The sequence below is a fragment of the Dreissena polymorpha genome, chromosome 6 (genome assembly GCF_020536995.1).
Source record: "Dreissena polymorpha isolate Duluth1 chromosome 6, UMN_Dpol_1.0, whole genome shotgun sequence".
Taxonomy (NCBI): Eukaryota; Metazoa; Mollusca; class Bivalvia; order Myida; family Dreissenidae; genus Dreissena; species Dreissena polymorpha.
Genome location: NC_068360.1, coordinates 18,115,074 through 18,135,562, shown reverse-complemented (window position 1 = coordinate 18,135,562; position 20,489 = coordinate 18,115,074). Strand labels below are relative to the sequence as shown.

At 33.8% G+C, this 20,489-nt stretch overlaps 1 protein-coding gene, 2 long non-coding RNA genes and 1 pseudogene across 3 annotated transcripts in view; 2 read left to right on the top strand and 2 right to left on the bottom strand.

The window, feature by feature from the left end:
* The window catches only part of LOC127834880 (polyubiquitin-C-like), a 321,474-nt pseudogene extending 304,586 nt beyond the window's left edge, over positions 1-16,888 (bottom strand).
* Positions 1-20,489, bottom strand: part of LOC127834890 (zinc finger protein 585A-like) — a 124,614-nt gene that overhangs the window by 22,525 nt on the left and 81,600 nt on the right. The window lies entirely within an intron of this gene.
* Positions 1,367-2,130, top strand: LOC127834921 (uncharacterized). The gene is made up of 3 exons (XR_008028287.1): positions 1,367-1,655; positions 1,784-1,920; positions 2,006-2,130. It is a non-coding gene; the product is annotated as an uncharacterized LOC127834921 (long non-coding RNA).
* LOC127834916 (uncharacterized) lies at positions 16,891-19,830 on the top strand. Its single transcript, XR_008028280.1, has 4 exons — positions 16,891-17,168; positions 17,888-17,943; positions 18,608-18,671; positions 19,239-19,830. It is a non-coding gene; the product is annotated as an uncharacterized LOC127834916 (long non-coding RNA).

Here is a 20,489-nt window from a genome sequence, read left to right as displayed (position 1 = left end):
ACATTTATTCTTGTGTTATATGTGTTATCAGTCTTTGACGTAACCCACTCGACCATCGCAGTCTGCAAAACTAACTTTTTTGTCTTCATAGCCAATGTGGCTATGAAACTTTGAAAATGTCATAGCCAGAGGGAATTTTTCATAGCCAGACAAAAATGAATTCATTACAGTGACATTATCATGAAAGGACGATTCAACAACAGTCGTTATTTAAAGTTCCATATAGATTGCAATTGGGGGGTTAAGATTAAAGGCTTATTATATAAAGCAGTGACCGAATAAACTAGTTAATCTCCGGCAGTAGATCACGCGAAACAGACAATAATTAAATAAATAATAGTATAGTAAACTGTTTTTACACTCTAATGGCTTTGCAATAACTATTAATTAAAACCCTGATCTCGTAGTCAACTTGTATTGTGATATGAATGATCAGTCCTTCATTTTAAACTACCCCGCCCACATGGCATATTCGAGAAAATGAAAAAAGTACAAGCGCGTCTTTATCCTTAGCCGCCTACGAATAGGACTAAAAGTGCAACATACTTGCTGCTCATATTTCCTGCGTTTCGCTACAGTCTCATCCGTTGGTGGTGGCAACTTCTTTTTTCCAGGGACAGAACTAGATGTCGGCGCTTTAAGCTTAAACATTTTTGACCTTAGCAGACGAAAAAAGTGTAATTCTCGGCAGCAAGTATTTACCAGTACAAATTCAAAGCCGGTGCTCACGGGTATCGATCTTAATCATATGAATAATAAACACTGTTACGGTTATTTCGTAATTTCAAGGCTATTAATAACATACATTCAACCGTTTTACTTAATTTATAAAAAAAAAACGCACTATTATTTCATTTATCGGCGTAGAATGGAATTTCAGTTTACCAAAAGTATTACGACATTTTAAATATGCGAGCCGGACTTTACACTCTCTATAACATCTAAGGGAGATCACTAACGATAGAAAACTAAGGGAAGTAACCAAAGCGGTGTCACTGTAAGAATTTACACCTGAAATGCGTAAATTGATTATTTATTGGTTTATTTTCTCTGATTTTTTTTTCATCGCAATTCAGGCGATCTATATTCATTTTTTACATCGCCAGAGCTGAGATTTCATCGCATTGGCGATCAGGCGATGGGTTAATTTTGCAGACTGCCATCGTCCGAGTCGAGTCAGTGATATTTGCGTCGGTAAAGTGAAAATTCCAAGCCGGTAGCCTGATCGGTCAAGTGCATTTTTCCGTGTCGGAACTTAGTAACATGTCCGAAATAGATTCATATAGACGCTTATTAAAAAACTGCATTTGTTATTTCCCTTGAGCACTCATTGATAAGACGCTTATTGAACAGTGGTGTAAGTCAATCTTGCGAGACGCTATAAGGTTGTTTACTACTGGGTGGAGAACATGCGGCGATAAATATATTTTAATTTCTTTTCTGCGTTATTTTGAGCGCGCAACGCAGACACATCAACTGCAAAATGACAATGAAGGATGCAACAAAAATTATTAACAGTCAATAAAACGAAAATTGCAACCGTTATGGAAGAATAATCAGTCATGGCTTCGTTTTTATGTCTCCAATTATCGGGGACTTTGATTCTGAGCCATCATTGCTGACTAGCTGGCTGTTAAGTGCAATTCATACATAATGTAAGCAAACAACATGCAATTAAATATCATGCTCTAACTTACAAGTATAGTTTTTAACAGATAACATTTATCTGTTAATTTATGATTCCTGACATTAAATTCAAATGTTTTATAATACTGCATTTTAGATGCTGGTACAATTGGCGACAAAGCAGATGTGGCTTAGGCAATGGAACTTCTGCCAAATGAAACAAGTCGTTTTATATTAAGCCGGCTCAGAAGTTAGGGCAGAAAGTTACCTTCTTGTTCTACTTATTATGCACAGGTATTATTGCTAGTTTGACATTGCATTTACTTATTCAGATGTTTGAGTGGAAAATTCATACGTTATAACATTTTTTTGTTTTAAGGCCGCCTTTAAGAGCAAACCTGACATGTCAGACCTGGATGTCTGTGACTCGGACGATGACCATGAATGAAGATGTCTTGAGACCTTCTGATAAAATTTTTGTCTGATATTAACTGTGAATAAAACATAAACAAGTGTTTATTTGTTTAATCTGTATTGTTCTATGTTTCTTCAATGCAAATATAGCTAAAAATGTGAAATAATTACAACATTCATTTCGGGCTAGTTTAAATTTATTCGGGCTAGTAGAGCTGTAACGATTCGGTTCGATGCACCGAAAAACCGGTTCAACGCCATCTATTCGATTTCGATACCAATACAGCCAATTTAGATTCGATTCACTGCAATGCCGATTGATCCGCATTTGAAACCCTATTTTCCAAATCCGTCGTCTAAACGTTATTGTCATTTGTAATATGTCTTGTGATTGGTCAATAGCCAATTATTGAATGAATAACATGCTGAGCATTACATCAGCCGGTAAATGGCTTCTATACAGGGTTTTTTTTGGCCAGATTTTATAGCCGAAATTTGGCTACGTTCCCAATCCCAAAAAGTATACTTTTTTTCCAAAACGTGGCTAAAAATTCCCAATTTCAAAAAAAAAAAAATATTTTTATTTTTTTATTTTTTTTTAGAAATAAGTGTCTAATGCGTATTTTATCTCAATTTTAATTCAATTACATCTAACAAAGTATTATATGATTTTGTTCTTTTAATTTGAATGATTATAAAGAGTTATGTAAAATTTAGTATTTTCTATAATCAGTGGACTTTTTTGGTGGAAAAAAAGGCTAATGAATTTATTTTCCCAATTTCATGAAAATGCCGATAAAATTCCCAATTCCAAAGCCATGGGCTATCTTCCCAAAAAGTGGGAAAAAAACCTGCTATAAGCACGCCAAAAGACGTCAAAATTAAAATCAAAAGTATGGGAACATTTCGGGTTTGGAGCAAGTTCTGATGCAAAGGTAACTTGCAAAACGTGTTTTGTTGACGTTAGTTACCCATATTGTTTGTTAACTAAACTGTGTGCATTCTCTTAAAAAGTCAACTGGAAGATGTTTTTATACTAACATGTTTTTTGTTTTGTTTTTCTGTTAAATACATGTGATACATTGTGCATTTGATGTTATTTAAAAATAACTCAACAGGAAGTTTTGTTCACTAAATTTGTTACTTATAAAACAATCTTGTGTTTTTAAATTTTATTTTAAAAATTAAACACTTTAAATGTACAACATAATAAGTTAATAACAAATACCAAACATATTAATTCATGCTCTTGACAAACCAAACATAAACTAGTTTGCAAAATAAGCAGCAAATAGTTTAATTTGAATCGAATCGGACCATTAATTTTGGTATTAAATCGAATCGAATCGAATGATGGGTGAATCGTTACAGCTCTATGAGCTAGTGAAATTTCCAAGCTGGTAGCCCAGCCAGGCTAAAGCCTAAAAAAAATTAATGCCAAGACTGTGTTATGAATTAAATATTAATTTGTCATAATGCTTTACGGGTCGTATATTAATTCATATTGTAGACATACCTGTGAATAAAAACATTTGTTATTTTTTTATACAATTATCATTATTTAAACAATTTTTAATTACAATGTTTTTATTTTTTGGCATGCACAGTAGCAAACTGCTACCTCGGTATCGCGCGGCAGTGTCCTGATAAGAATGGAAATTGTCTGCATTTACCGCTCGTGGACTGTACTCCAATGTAATGCTGAGTTAATATCTTTCCACATGCATATTAAATTTGCAATAATCTATAGATTCTAATATAAAACACCTTTTAATCATTACCTCTTTAAAGTCACCATCACGCTCACCAATACATAGGGCTACTGTATTATGCCATATAAAAACATTCGACAACAAGTAGTACCATACGATGGTTAATTACAATAGGAAGACCCTAAAAACAAGTAACATTGATGTAAAAACGTTATATTACAAGCATTCGGCAAGTTTTAAGCATCTAAATATCAAAATATCGTTCCACGATGTAATATACTTTCACTTTCGAGTCAGGATCGGATTCATTCGGGTTGCGTTCATTTGCATAATTTATACAAGCCATTTTCGCATTTGCTAAGTTCCAGTTACCCAGAATTCATTTTGATTTCACAGAATGATTATTCATGAGAGCTGCGTCATGCTTCCGACGCTTACCGTATCCAATCTCGTGTTCGCCCGTAAATGTTCGGATATTTCAAGGGAGATATAAATGGAATTATTTGTGGCAACAAAAAAATAAAAACGAGCATTTTGTATCTCTTAAATCAATTCTACCAGACAACATCTAACGTTGAAATTTTGCTAAAAGGAACATTGATTTTTTTATGGATTAGCTTTATTTAACGAAATATTCGATATATTTTAGCGTGATTGTTACTTTAAGAGTATTAATTTAATTCATTATTTTTTTAATTGAATATCATATGGGGAAAACATTAACAAATATTAACAAACATGCTTTTGTGTTCTTGTCGTGTTAATGATGTATTACATGGAGTTAAAACAAGAGGGCCATGGTTGCCCTGTATTGCTAGTGTTTTTTTATGCGAAAAAAGCGTGCAATGCGCATGGGTTGAAATGTACTCAAGCATGTGACTTTCTCTTTCTATCCATCGTCCCACTTGGAGCTTAAAGTTGGAAGGGTGAGCATTTTTATATATGAAAAATGTTACTACGGTGTTAACTAAATAGACTAAAAAGCCCAGGAATTGTCGCACATGTGCTTTGCTTATAACGTAGGTACATTTATCTCTCCAAAAGATATTGTCGTTCTTTCTATTTCACATATTTTTAGATGCTGAAGATCAAATCTATGCATGTTCTACAAGATTAATGAAAGTTCCTTCATTCAATCATGAATCTTTTTCCAAAATTCCAAAAAGTGTTTGTCAGTTTCAAAGTTTCTGTTACTTATATAGTTCATGACATGCAAAATACCTAATGACCTAAATCACCTGAACTTTACTTCATTCTTGAGGCATTAGTGAGTGTAGCAGGATTGTTAACGCAGTGAAGAAATTGTTTATTGTACAAAAAAGATATTTGCCCGAGGAAACATAAAGTTACGAGTTTTTCAGGTTCATGAGGTGCCGAAAGGCAGTAGGAATGATAACTTTGTAGAGGTTGTTTGTTAAACAAAGTAAATGTTTATGAGACAAAAAATTGAATTAAAATTAATCAAGATGTTGCGATCATGGCAACAAACACTACTTGCATATGGCTTGAGGTTTAAAGAGATATCATTATAAACAATTAGCTTGACCTAATTTTCCTTTACTTTTTCCATCTGACGTTGGTTACCTGTCATGTTTGTTTTTGAAAAATACTAGGATTGCCATATATTGAAATAAGGTATCTGACCTATTCTCTGATCGGTTGCTAGTAATAGACTTAGCGGCAGTCATGTTATAAACAAGGGAATTGTACACGGCATCGGTAGAAGATACTTGCACACTTGTATTAAGATTATCACGATAAGAATATTAGCACTTCTCATAACAGGCCTTGTTTTAATATTCATCATAAAATGCTTGTGTTACCAATTTGAGAATGCTGGTATACTTAATGCTACAAAAGTTTTGCAAACAATACACATTAAAACAAACAAACATCCCTATACTTTTTTAATAAAATGGTACATTTATTTTTTATGAAACAGCAAATGCTGCATTTATAGCCTAAATGCAGTTTATTACACAATAATTGTTTTTTATTTTGTTTTGTTGTATTATCAAATGGGCTTATTTAAATTCATATTTCCAATTTTATTGCTAACGCCACCTTTACGCTAGTCACACCTATAGCTCATGTACTTTTCTTTGTTCTGTTAGAAAGCGTGCGAAAATTAGCGTGGGTGTATACACTTTTGAAAAATACTGTGTAGCGAAGAGAATGCTGTATCTTTGATTTTACGCTCATTTAGGTAGTTTATTATTGAAACAGAAAATGTTCTGTGTACTGATTTACAGGAAAATCTGGTCAAGACTTGATTTAATTGCGGTATTTGTAAACACATGATCAGCAGTGTTTATACTGCGATGTTTTGACAAAACAGATACAAATGTGCGAATGCAACGGCTTGCAGATAGGGTAAAATATTACCGGTAATACATTGTTCTGAATGACGTTTTTGTTTAAATTAATACGTTCAAATAAATTTAATGACCATTGTGTGAATGTTTTTTGTCACTGTGACCTTGACCTTTGACCTAGTGACCTGAAAATCAATAGGGGTCATCTGCCAGTCATGATCAATGTACCTATGAAGTTTCATGATCCTAGCCATAAGCGTTCTTGAGTTATTTTCCGGAAACCATTTTACTATTTCGGGTCACCGTGACCTTGACCTTTGACCTAGTGACCTGAAAATCAATAGGGGTCATTTGCGAGTCATGATCAATCTACCTATAAAGTTTCATGATCCTAGGAATAAGCGTTCTTCAGTTATCATCCGTAAACCATTTTATTATTTTGGGTCACCCTGAACTTGACCTTTGACCTAGTGACCTCATAATCAATAGGGGTCATCTGCGAGTCATGATCAATGTACCTATGAAGTTTCATGATCCTAGGCATAAGCGTTCTTGAGTTATCATCCGAAAACCATTTTACTATTTCAGGTCACCGTGACCTTGACATTTGATATAGTGACCTGAAAATCAGTAGGGGTCAACTGCGGGTCATGATCAATCTACCTATCAAGTTTCATGATCCTAGGCATAAGCGTTCTTGAGTTATCATCCGGAAACCATTTTACTATTTCGGGTCACCGTGACCTTGACCTAAACCCAGTGACCTGAAAATCAATAGGGGTCATCTGCGAGTCATGATCAATGTACCTATGAAGTTTCATGATCCTAGGCATAAGCGTTCTTAAGTTATCATCCGAAAACCATTTTACTATTTCGGGTCACCGTGACCTTGACCTTTAACCAAGTGACCTGAAAATCAATAGGGGTCATCTGCCAGCCATTATCAATCTACCTACAAAGTTTCATGATCCTAGGCATAAGCGTTCTTGAGTTATCATCCAGAAACCATTTTACTATTTCGGGTCACTGTGACCTTGACCTTTGACCTAGTGACCTGAAAATCAATAGGGGTCATCTGCGAGTCATGATCAATCTAGCAATCAAGTTTCATGATCCTAGGCCTAAGCGTTCTTGAGTTATCATCCGGAAACCATTTTACTATTTCGGGTCACCATGACCTTGACCTTTAACCTAGTGACATCAAAATCAATAGGGGTCATCTGCGAGTCATGATCAATGTACCGATGAAGTTTCATGATCCTAGGCCCAAGTGTTCTTGAGTTATCATCTGGAAACCACCTGGTGGACCGACCGACAGACCGACATGTGCAAAGCAATATACCCCCTCTTCTTCCAAGGGGGGCATAAAAAATATATCAGGGGTCTCGCTAGAGGGCGAAGTGGGCGATTTGCTCGCCAAGGCAATATTTATGTCGCTAATTAATTTCATGAAGGCGACATAACTTCTCCACCTTTTAATTATTTGTTTGTGCCACACATTGACCATTAAAATCAATTTGATGTGGAGAATTGGACACAGGAGAATTCTCAGTCAGAAGTTGCCCCATTTACAGGTCATGCAAAGTTGAACATTCAAATGCACAGTCGGGAGCTATTAGAGTTCTTAAAATTGTTCATAGGTGAAGCCTTGATTAATTGCCTTGTGCTGGCTACCAATAACTATACTTCAGCAAAGTTAAATGGCCCATTAAAACAATACAAAGGAATGATCAAATGGGAAGAGTTAACCTAGCACACTGGCAATAAATATAGGGCTCATTTATGGGTAAGATTTGGAATCTGTGCTGTAAAATGAGACTTTAAATGAATTTTTATTTTAAAAAATTGTAGCACAATATAAATTCGATTTAATCTTGATTTTCTTAAAATTTAAAAGGAAGTAAGAAGATTATGAATATTACTGGTTTTGTTAAACTTGAAGTTTTATTTGATAAACCTGTACAGGAAAAAAATAATAAAAATTACCAGAATAATTTAAAATCAATTAGAAATAAGAAAAATGTAGGTTTCATACACTTAACATCTCTTATTATAAATGAAATGCAGCCTTTTGAATTCCATCACCCAGTTCAGCCTCTATTATTGAAATAGCTTATTAGTCATCACATAAATAGCATGTTAAGTGTTAAATATATTACTTAAACTCAGTTAAATACATCAATAACAAAAATGAACACTTAAGTGTGTGTTTGTATTTGTATATGTTGTCCCCCAAAGTGTGAAATAAGATTGTTTTTGATTAATGATAATTGGCAAATTTAATGAGGGGTATAAGACAAGTAAAGAGTTGATTGAAAGCTGAACGGAAATACTTCTCCTTTAATTTGCCGCAAAATACATGTAAAATGAAGACCTATGACGCAACTGTACAGAAGTGACAGCTCCCGAAATTTTGAGCTAAGCTTGACCACTGGATGCAAAAGTACCATTTCTCCCCGAAAAGTGGCCACTTCTCCCTATTTTGGCCTTTGGGAGAAGTGACTTCTCCCTAAAATTTGAACCTAGCTAGACCCCTGTATATCAATACAATGAGAATGTGAGAGAGCAAATGCCAGCATCGTTTTTAAGATGAATTTTCTATCTGAAATAAAACACGAAAGAGGATTAAACATTTTATGGATAAGCATGTGTGACTGCATTTTTGGGAATATTTAATGATGATTTATGTGCGTCGTTTACGCCGGAGCGTCTTATGTATGGACAAAAATAAAATAATGTAAAACAAGGGACAAAATTGTCACAAAACCAGGTTTTCATTGTGAAAAAAAAATCTGATAAAGGGAGAAAACTCAAACTGAACTTTTGAAATGACCAAAAAAAAATTAACCCCCTTTGTAAGTTTTTTTTTTTTTTAAATCTATTTTTAGTCCTGGCGACCTTGACATTGGAGATATTGATGTGATTCTTTCGTGGGACACACCGTCCCATGATGGTGAACAAATGTGCCAAATGATTTTAAAATCTCACAATGAATGACATAGTTATGGCTCGGACAAGCTCATTTATGGCCATTTTTGACCTTTGAACTCAAAGTGTGACCTTGACCTTGGAGATATCGACGTAATTATTTCGTGCGACACACCGTCCAATGATGGTGAACAAATGTGCCAAATGATTTTAAAATCTGACGATGAACGACATAGTTATGGCTCGGACAAGCTCATTTATGGCCATTTTTGACCTTTGAACTCAAAGTGTGACCTTGACCTTGGAGATATCGACGTAATTATTTCGCGCGACACACCGTCCAATGATGGTGAACAAATGTGCCAAATGATTTTAAAATCTGACAATGAACGACATAGTTATGGCCCGGACAAGCTTATTCCGCCAGCCCGCCAGCCCGCCAGCCAGCCCGCCCGCATTCGCCAATCTAATAACCAGTTTTTTCCTTCGGAAAACCTGGTTAAAAACGGGGATGCGTCTTACATTCTGTAGCGACATATAACCCGAAAAATACGGTATGTGTATTGCAAATTATGCTATTAACAATAGATGAATCTTATGCAAATTATATCATTTAAGTAGTACTATCGCCATACTTTTAAATGGTAGTTTTGAATAGATGTGTTGATTTGACACATGGATACATTTTCACTGCACAGACAAGTTCTATTTAACTTAAAAACAGCCAAATGCTAGTAATATTAAAGATTATTACAAAGCTCCAAAGTGTGTGTTGGAAGTAAAATGTTGCCATTACAATTGAATGTTTTATTTTTCATGATTAATTATTTGGTGTCCTTTCATAATGCAAAAGCAAATAAAATTATGTTGATATAATAGCAGGTAAGTATAACCAGGCTGCCCGACTTCAGACTTCATTTTATAATGTATTCAGCATTGTTGCTTGAAATTAGATTTTATATAAATATATGCATACTCATATATATATAATATATGAGTTGTGTGCCAAGAAAACTGGGCTTAATGCATGTGCGTAAAGTGTCATCCCAGATTAGCCTGTGCAGTCCGCACAGGCTTATCATGGACGACACTTTCCACTTCTATGGTATTTTTAGTTTCAAGGAAGTCCCTCCTTACCAAAAATCAAGTCTAGACGGAAAGTGTCGTCACTGATTAGCCTCTACACAGGCTAATCTGGGATTACACTTTAAGCACATGCATTAAGCCCAGTTTTCTCAGAACGCAACTCATACATATATATATTTATATGCATATATTTATATAACATGTAATTATATATATATAATATATATATATATTTATGAAATGTAAGTTTGTCTTAACATTTTTGTAAAAAAATGTCTTAAGTGTCTACTAAGATGTATTATAAAATCCACATTTTTAATGTATATGTAAAAATAAAACATGTTCCATTGCTATGGGAATAACTAATTGAGTTTTTCTTAGCGTTATTGATATGCTGAAGTTTGAATAAAGACTTTGAAACTACATTTGAAGTACAGACCATGGTTTATTTCAGAAAAGAAAGTGTAGTTATAAAGTTACTGTTTGTATCTTGTTCTTTGTACATTTTTTGGTGTAGAATCTGTTCACTATGTCTTCTATATTATGAAATATATTTAATATGTACCGGTATTATCAATATCCGAATTAACAAAAGTACAAATGATATGTGGATGTATATATATATATATATATATGTCCTGTTAGAAATAAGATTGAAACTGACAATGTAAAGTGTTATAAAGATTATTTAAACACAAAAAACCTGGTTTTTATCATTGTTTCTATGGTAACCATGGCAACAGATCAATAAAAATGTGTTTACGGTATGATTATTGTAAAAAAAAATGTGTGACCAGTTCACATGGCAAATTGTGTATTAATTGGACAGTTAAAACTAGTGTTACATGTAATGCAAGTGAAGTATGTACATTTAGCATAATCAGGCCTAAACAAGTCAGCAACGGGATATATAACCTCATCAAACAATGCAGCACAGGAAGGGTTAATATAAATCATAGTAAGTTAAATACATCAATTACCATTAAATGTGCTTGTTTATATGTTATTTTTTCCACAACTGCTTCTGATGTGATTACATGTTTCGCCGTAATTCAGGTATTCAGGGAACGTTTTTGCCTTTTTTGCCTAAACTGTGCGCTAAAATGCCCTTTTTGAAAGTAATGCGCCACGCCCCTTTGCTCTCCTGAGAAAAACACTGTGTTGAAACGCTCTAAATGCAAACCCTTGTGTCTGAGTCTCTCCACTTCTCCCTCAAGTCTCCTCACTTCTCCCTAAATCAGTGTCCAGGGAGAAGTCACTTCTCCCTAAAATTTGAGCCCAGTGTGAGCCCTGAGTTTTACGATTGAAAACACAGATTAATTCTCTGTGTAAAAGTTAAAACTGATTTAAATTCTTATTTTTGATAAAATTGGGTTTTACATTGTTTATAATGATGATATGATATGTTATGTACCCTATTAAAATTTTTATGGCAATTGTTGCCCACCATACTTGGAACTTTTTTCCTTTTGTAACATAAGGGCGATATAATGGCATACATGCCAGAATTTTTCAGGTCCAAATCGTAACTTTTCATCAAAAATTGTCGGGAAATTTGACCAAAAAGCGGGACACCGAAAACGATCAATCATTCCATCTTTGAATTACTATTTCGGGTCACCGTGACCTTGACCATACAGAGGGAGAAAAACATAAATCAAACTCTATTATTCATAAACATGTTATGTTCATGTTCAAAGTTCAACATTTCTGGGCTTTTCAGCGAATTTATCAATTACTCTGGTGACCTCCTTTTCACCAAGTCTCTCCGTGTGCAGACAAAGTCTGATCATGGACTCCAGTGTAGCTTCCCCAAGCCTGTTTCTCTGTGGCGTGCAAAGCAGGTTGAGCAAACTAAACAGTCTTTCAACACTCTCTTGACCGGACGTTTCTGGCGTTTCGCTGCCGGTATTTGAAGAAGACTGACTTTTAAGTTGTACTTATTTGAAAAGAATATCAATTTAAAACAGATTTGTCTTTTTTTTTACGATAGCTTTTGTTGTTGTGCGACATGTTGGAATACGTATGGTTTGCGGTAGATGTCGTAAAGCGAAAGTCGTGATAGTGAACTACGTACGGTTTGCGGTAAAGGCTAAAATAAAGTAAACACGCGGATGCAGTTCAGGAAAATTGTAGTAAATTTGTAATGAAAGACGTATTTAAATGAGGTATTGATTAAAATTGAATAACACTTCCGAGAGGGGAATTTTAAAAATATTTGGGGGAAAAATATATACTCTAAAGATGGGGGAATGGGGCCGAATAACGCCGAATATTTCATCCAAAAAAACCCTGCCCTTGAACATATGCAAATCTTGTGACACGATGTGAGCGCATCGAGCACTGTTCTTATTCAACCAATCGTAAATAAACTCTAAATTTAGATTGATGCAATATGTACAAACTATTTTCTGAAAATCAGTCAAAAACGAAAGTTAATTTGTGATAAACATCAATGTGTATTGGTCAGCATTCAATTTGTTTGATGTACAAAATCGGTGTTTTGACAGGTTTATAACCTTAGGTTGTATAATACACATGATAATAGCCTTGATTGGGCCATGAAAAACAAACGCAGGTGGAGTGTATTTCTGTACGATACATCTTTCGATAGCAATTAGTGACCCCTATCATAAAAACACCATGCTGATTAAATCAATAAGTTGCCGATAAATCACTGATAAGGTGTCAAAAACAAAACTGGTGCACTCGAGTAGTAGAAGTGGGTTGTTAGATTGGGGGCAATAAAAGGATTAGCGGTGATAAGTTTTAGCCAGAAAGAGCTTGAAAAGCGAATTTTATAGGGGACTTATAGACCTTACATTGTTTTTAACGAATGTTGGGACAAATCGTCTCATATCAGGATGCCGGGACAAAGATCCCTAAAGCAGGACTGTCCCGCCGAGATCGGGATGTCTGGCATGTATGTATAATGGAGTGACCTAGATTTTACGGACGATTTGACAGATTATGACCTTTATGCTGGTACGTCTTTAATTCTCATACCAAAGTAAAATAAATGCGATTGTTTTGTGAAATAATGATTTTCTAAGGGATTAAATATCAAATTTAGGTAATATATCAGCTATTTTGCAATCAAGTAATTGATTTTCGACAAGTACCGCGATACAGTGGGGTCCCATGATACATGTATAGTAAGCCATGCCTGTTACTTTCTGTTAATAGAAGCTGCTCCCATTAGCAATAACCACGCACCTGCTATGCAAGTTATTGCGCAATCGGTGTTCAGGCAAAAAGTTGACCGAAAAATGTGGGGTGTTTTTAAGGCTTCACTACGAGCATGAAAGAAGTAATCCAAATGAAAAATTTGCATATGTGGGAGGAGATATGTCCAAATAAGCGGTATCTGACCTTGCTATGACCGGAAAAGAAAAAATCATTGCTCAAAAGTGAAAGTAAAAAATTCGAAGGCCAATACTTTGCAGAAAGAAGGCAGATTCACTTGAAATTTAGCTATTAATAAATCAATTATTGTGTTTTTTAATAAATCCTAACCATTTGAATCAGGTATATGCGCGTGAAATAATATATATTTATTTATTTCCAACAACACTATACCTGTGCAGTAGAGTTACTCCACGTTGCGTGGAATTAATACATTGTTGTTACGGTGAATTCGGGAGCGATCTTTTGAGCAGCTTTACGGATATCGGTACGATAAACACAGTATTTGTTTGGCAGGAAGAGAAATCGTCTTATCTGGTATCGATGCAGGTATGAATTCACTTAAATCACCTAAATTATTGTGTTAATTATGTCAAAGAAAATCTGTTCCAGATCGTACCCCTTCCCCCAAAGTAGTGTGAGGGCCCTGAGTTTTAAGTTGATTATACATTTAGGGAGCATTATAATTCACACACCATCTCATTATTAGTTTTGTTAACGTCAGGGCCCTCACACTACTTTGGGGGAAGGGGTCCGCAGCCCTTAGGAGGGGGAATTTTCGCGGCGTTTCCCTTTTTGGGGGATTTTTTTACTTACTCTCTCATTATTTCATGTGTACATGTTTGCACTATATTCATTGCATTTTTCATAATCTAGTATGTTTGAAAAGATTAAATTGAAAAAGAATTGAGATATAATAATCATGAGAAACATCTTTCTATTAAAAAAAAATAATAAAAAAAATAAAAAATAAATTGGGGGGGGGGATTTTTCCCCCCAAAAGGGGAAAAAAGTATACTTTTCAGGTGGGGGACTGCCGCAGATTTGATAGATTGAGGGCCCTGAACGTGTTAAAACTGCTATAATTAATTTCAGTTCTTATTTCATTTACATAATTAATATACAACAAATAAATGGATATTATTATATATAAAGGTTAGGTTCTAGAATTTACCTGTGCAAAATTGAGAATGCAATGCCAAGACTCGGTTATTATGTGTTGCAGGTTTTGTGCATACCGGTATTGAAATTTTATTATATTTATTTTAAATTTTATATAGAACATGACTGACAAAGATCTATTTGACAGTGATTATGATTGGAGTTCACAAATACATGAGCACAGTTACATTGTGGTTAGTAACATTTTAAGCAGTTGCATGTTGAAGACATTGAATTTGATGGTAAACAATTATATCCTGAAATTAAACTTAATTATTTAATAATACAGAACATACACATGCCCCTACTGTAAGAAATACTATTATTGTTGGAAATGTAATTTGTGAGTATGATGACAAAAATATGTTTATGTCTGTTCATTTGCATAGATATTGGACTCTGATGAGACACAACCACCTTCACCTTTTGGTTGACAATATTCCAGTGAAAGACCAGTTGTTCAACAGCCTTTTTTACAAACAGTATGTGTGACTGCATCTTATTATTAATTTTAATATTACTATTAAAATTAAATTGAAAGTTACTTCATTTGGAAAAGGAATTCCAGTTATTTTATAATATGGCGCTACATTAAAAAGATTACTTAAATGGATGAAATATTAAATGTCCTTACAATTGGCTAATTTTGATCTCAGCATGATTTTTTAGCAAACTTTGAAAAAAAGAAACATTGAATCAGTAAAAGCTTGTAGAAAACATTTTCGGTTAAATGTTCTGTTCTTTCAGTTTGTCAGTATCACTTAATTAATATTTGCATGCAGTGCACAATCTTTGAAGTTCCTTTCATGAAGAAAACAAGCTCTTAATTAATGTATCAACAATTATTTACTAAATCCAAGAAGTTGTTTAAAGATATTGAGCTGTTACATACATTCGCATATTATGAGTTCGAAACTTCTTATAGTAATTATTATTATATTTTTTTAATTATTTTATTATATGTTTATCTTTTTTTGAATAGGTGTGTGCAAAACTATTCTAACAAATAGTGTTTGTTTCATCTTACACAAGTATATACTATTTAATATGGCATTAATAAGCAATGCATTGTCGTTCTTTCAGAATTCCTGGTGCTGCCATTCCTAATCAACCGACATATCAGAATTCTGGATAAGAATTCAGATTACTGGCTGCATATTCAACCTTAAGTGTTTTTCCTGTTCAATTTAACTGCTTGTTCATAAATAAAATGTTGTTTAAGAGAAATAATATTACTTTGACAATTTTCTTAAATACCAGGTTGTATCACATTTGTATTGGGTGGGATGGGGCAGTTGTACATGTTTTGGATAATGTTTTTTTTAAATACAAACCAAATAAGTTTTTGTTTTTTCAACATTTATTCTTGTTTTGTTGTACATTATTTCAACTGTGATATTGAATCACATGCAAATTTGCAATTTAGAAAAATCATCTTTTTATTGTCTATTTCAGGAATTTTTGGGTCCTGCGTTGGTGGGGGGTAACCTGTTTCAGACTAGAATCCTGCCGGACCATCCAATTGCAAGGACATCTAACATAGCTGAAATGTATCTGTAATGAATTATTAAAAGTTTGGATAAAAAAGTTGTTCTTAAATCATTATTTGAAACAAATAATACACCCAGGTTGACTTTTTTGAAAAAAATGAAAAAAGACAATTTTTACACAAGGGATTTTTCAATGTTTCCGCATTCACTTACATTACTTTAGACAATGTAAGATGGACAAACCATACATATTTGGAAATGGTTTACTAATATCTATCAGAAAATGTATAGATTTCTAATTTTACTGGGTTTATGTCAATTTTCAAAATCAGGGGTTATTGCTACTCCCATTTTGAATTATATCCCTTTAAAACTTACAACTTCCCATAGAAAACATTTAGAGAAAGTCCCATAACTTCGCCAAAAATAATGGACTGGAACGAACTCAAAATAGATCTATAGGTCAGGGAGGTAGACTCACACACCAAAAATCATGTAAATATCTGAAAGCGTTTCACTCAAATCATTCAGAAAAATAAACTCCAGAAATGGACAGCAAAACGGATAGAAGGACAGACGGACAGTGCGACTGCTATATGACATCCTACCGGGGTCGTAAAACAATTGCTGTTGTTATTTTCTTTTAAATCAACACGGACTCCTGAAAATAGAGTTTGAAAGTGGGTCGAATCAATTGAGGGACGAAACGCTTAACGCTTAGAAAGTAGCAAGACTCGAATTGCACAAACAATGATTAATGGCCGTACGGTACTCGCCTAATTTCAGATGGAAACACACATCTACAAGGCATAAATTCGATGAAATACGCATAATAAAACACACAAAAACTTACTTTGATTTCCAGGAAATTGTGCCAGCAACGTATCGATTTTCATGAAATTGTGGCGCCAACGTATCGGTGCAGAGTGCGACTTTACATTCGCCCGCCGAGTACCGAAATCCCCCATATAGTCCAGTCAATCTGTAATTGTACCCACAACTAATTGCAACAGAAATAATTTTTCGATAATGTTGTAGATAAATATCACCTCTTCAACATATCAAAAGTCTAGCAAAGTCTAGCCTGGGCAAACTACCGAAAAATGACTTTTAATATGACAGATTTTCATGGCCCTAAATTACCACCGTAGAAGATAAAATGATCAGATGCACGGTATACAAGCGTTCGCGCAATATGATGTGATCGTCTGCTTTTGATGAAAGATCCTAGATTTAAGTCATTTTTGGAGGTAAGTTAAGATGTCTTTGTTGAATATTATTCTTTTCATCTTGGAAATTAATGTTTTTCTCCTAACAAATGCGTCAGTAATAGAAGAATGCGCTACGTAATAGACTGCGTACCACTTTGTAATTAGTTTTCGTGGATGATGCAGGAACTTATAGTTTTCTTCAAATATGCAATAAAGTCAGCAGCAAACACACATTTTACACAAATATACATATGTAGGCATCTAAGGAATGCTTGAAACACACAAACAAATATGAAAATTAAGAGATAAAAGATCGAGATTTTAATAATTTTTTTTAAACTACGGAAGGCCATTTTTACCATAACGTTTTTGTTTTGGCCATTTGTACCACAACGTTTTCGTATTGCTTCTTTTTCCCTATAACTTCTTAAAATATTCTACTGATTGAAACTGTTGAGAATTTTCTTACCTAATGTTAAAAAAGCTTTCAATTTTCCACATATTTGAATCATTTTAATAATTTCAATATTTCATTATGAATAATTATCATATATAAAATAGAAATAATAAGTTATGGTCTTAAATTTACAATTCTAAACTATAAAAAAATATAATCCGAAATATTGAGTTAAGCTATAAATGTTTCATTTAGTATTATTACAACAGAAAATCAAAAGCTGTTTATAGTAAATAAGTTACTCTCTTACACACATATCAAACTGTTATTTTCTTGAATACATGTGTTTGATTTATTACAGATGTTTGATCAACAATCAACGATGTCAAAGGTGTGGGTTTAGAATTTCGAAAAAAGGTATAAATATATATTTATTTAAAAGTGTTTTTATAAATGATTCATATGCCATGACAAAATGCTACAGGATAATGTAAATTTATATAAACAAAAGATAGTGTGTTAAAAAACATCGGCCATACCATGTGAAGGAAAATAAGTACAGCTTTGATCAAACTTAAGTTTAATTTTTCCATTTCTGTTTCCTCTATTTTCTCAATACATGTTAAGTAACATTACAACTTAAAATCAACGAAAATTTCGTACAATATTTCGTAAAATAAACTTAACCAATTAAACGTCAGTGCTCCTTATGGCAATTGCCGATATTTTAACGCCAGATTTGGTCTGGTAAAATAGATGTTTGAAGATACAAAACGCTCGTTGTTTTTTCCATTTTAATTTCAACGATATCTATTCATACGGCACATGAACACTAACATGGTGTTCGTGTGTATTATGAATATATATTAAAATGGAATTTATTGTGTCACAAATAAATAAAAACGCGCATCTTGTATATACAAAAATCTATGTTATCATACCACATCTAGCGTTGAAATCGTGGCTATTGCTATAAGGAACACAGATTGTTTAGGTGTTAATTTTATTTTAAGAAAGAGATTACGAAATTTTGGTTGATTTTGAGCGTTATAGAGACTTTAATTTGTTTCATCTATTACAGATGCTAATATGGAACTGCCAAACAATCTGATCAGCACCAAACCTGCTGCAGCTGCATCGGAAAGGTAATAGCCATTCATTCTACACGCAACGCTAGTAAATACTCAACATTTACAGCTTGCAGTTGAAGGCAAAATTAAATAATTCATTTTTCAAAAGCATCAATGACAAACATATAAATAAATTAACCCCACAGTACAGTCAAACTATTAATGAGTGCAAAACAAAATTTACTACAGGATTCATACTGGAACTGTGAACATTTGTACATAGTACAAAAATAACATTGCGTGAATATCAACTATTGTTATTTCTGAAAAAAAATAAACACAATATTGCGTGAATATCGATAATTGTTGTTTCTTAAAAATAGTTTTTTTTATAAACATAAAGTTCAACAATGCATTTACTTGTATTCTGAAATACACAATATGTATGAAAATATAAACCCTTCATTCTATTAAACGCTTTTGAATGCATCTGCAGCAGGCAGCAGACGGCTTTAAAATCCATTGTGTCAAATCAAGGAATTGCTTGTTATGAGCAAATGCTCCTTTTGTCACAATTGGGAATGTCACAAAAGACTGTTCTGCCTAATGGTTGAAACAGCATGTATTCATATATTCTTTCAGCAATACCTGCCTGATATGATGCCAATCACTTGCAGATGACCAAGATCATGTTAAGTTACGCCAGAAAGGGAGTGATAGCATAAATGCTGCCAGCAAAGTTCGCTTGGACAATATTACTTCCCTACCCGGACAGACAGTTCATATGTACATTGTCGGAAAGATTATTGTAACCCAATTCGAATCAAGTTATCCTTAAATAAAAAGCCAACACTGTATTATCTCCATCGTTACGATCTAACACTGAACGATTTAACTTCAGTACAAATTGTCTATTTTGTGCTCAACGTGCCAAATTTGTTGGAAGAAAACGAGGCTATAATGTATACCCTGTTAGAACAGTTGAATTTAGAAAGAACATCGAACACATATGTATCGATAGGGATGACAAATAGGGTTCAGATATTAAAAGCAGATTGGAAACTATACATGACTTAGCGGCTGCTGTTGCTATATACCATCAGTCATGCAGCGTAAATTTTAGGACAGGTAAAAATATACCACAGTCAGGCAATGAAAAAGGAAAGAAGTGTGGAAGACCAGTGAACATGGCACAGGAATTTGCTTTCCAGGAAAAAGCATAGTTCCTAATTGAAAATGATGACGAACAAATAACACTAAAAGACCTTGTTGACAAAATGGTAGAACTATGTGGAGAACTCTCCTATACATCAACTCATATGAAGAAGAGATTACTAGAGCATTTTGGGTCCTCTATTGTCATCACAGAATTAAATGGAAAGCAGAATGTAATCACATTTAGAAACACTGCATCATCAATTTTTCAATCCTTTTACCAAAAGTCTAGTAGCGATTCTGATGCTTATAAAATTGAAATAATAAAAACAGCAGCACAACTATTGCTAACTGATATAAAGGATATCAAAGCAACAAAATTGTCTTACCCTGACTCTGGCTCTGATCTTATGTCTACACAGGAAAATATTGACTACATTCCGGATAGTCTAAAAACATTTCTTAGAGAAATTTTCAGCGATAAAAAAGCAGATGTTAAGATTGCCTCTATTGGACAGGCCATTATCCAAGCAGTAAGACCAAAGGTGTTGATTCCTCCTCTACAGATTGGCTTAGCAGTACAAATGAAAGAAGAGGTTAAGCTTATAGATATGATATTAGCTCCACCTGGAGAAGAAAAATCATTATATGTACATGCAGTTTTGAGCAGTTTTGAGACGTACAGGTTATCTTTGTATTATACTAGAATGTAAAATATGGTATAATAGAAGTGTTTTG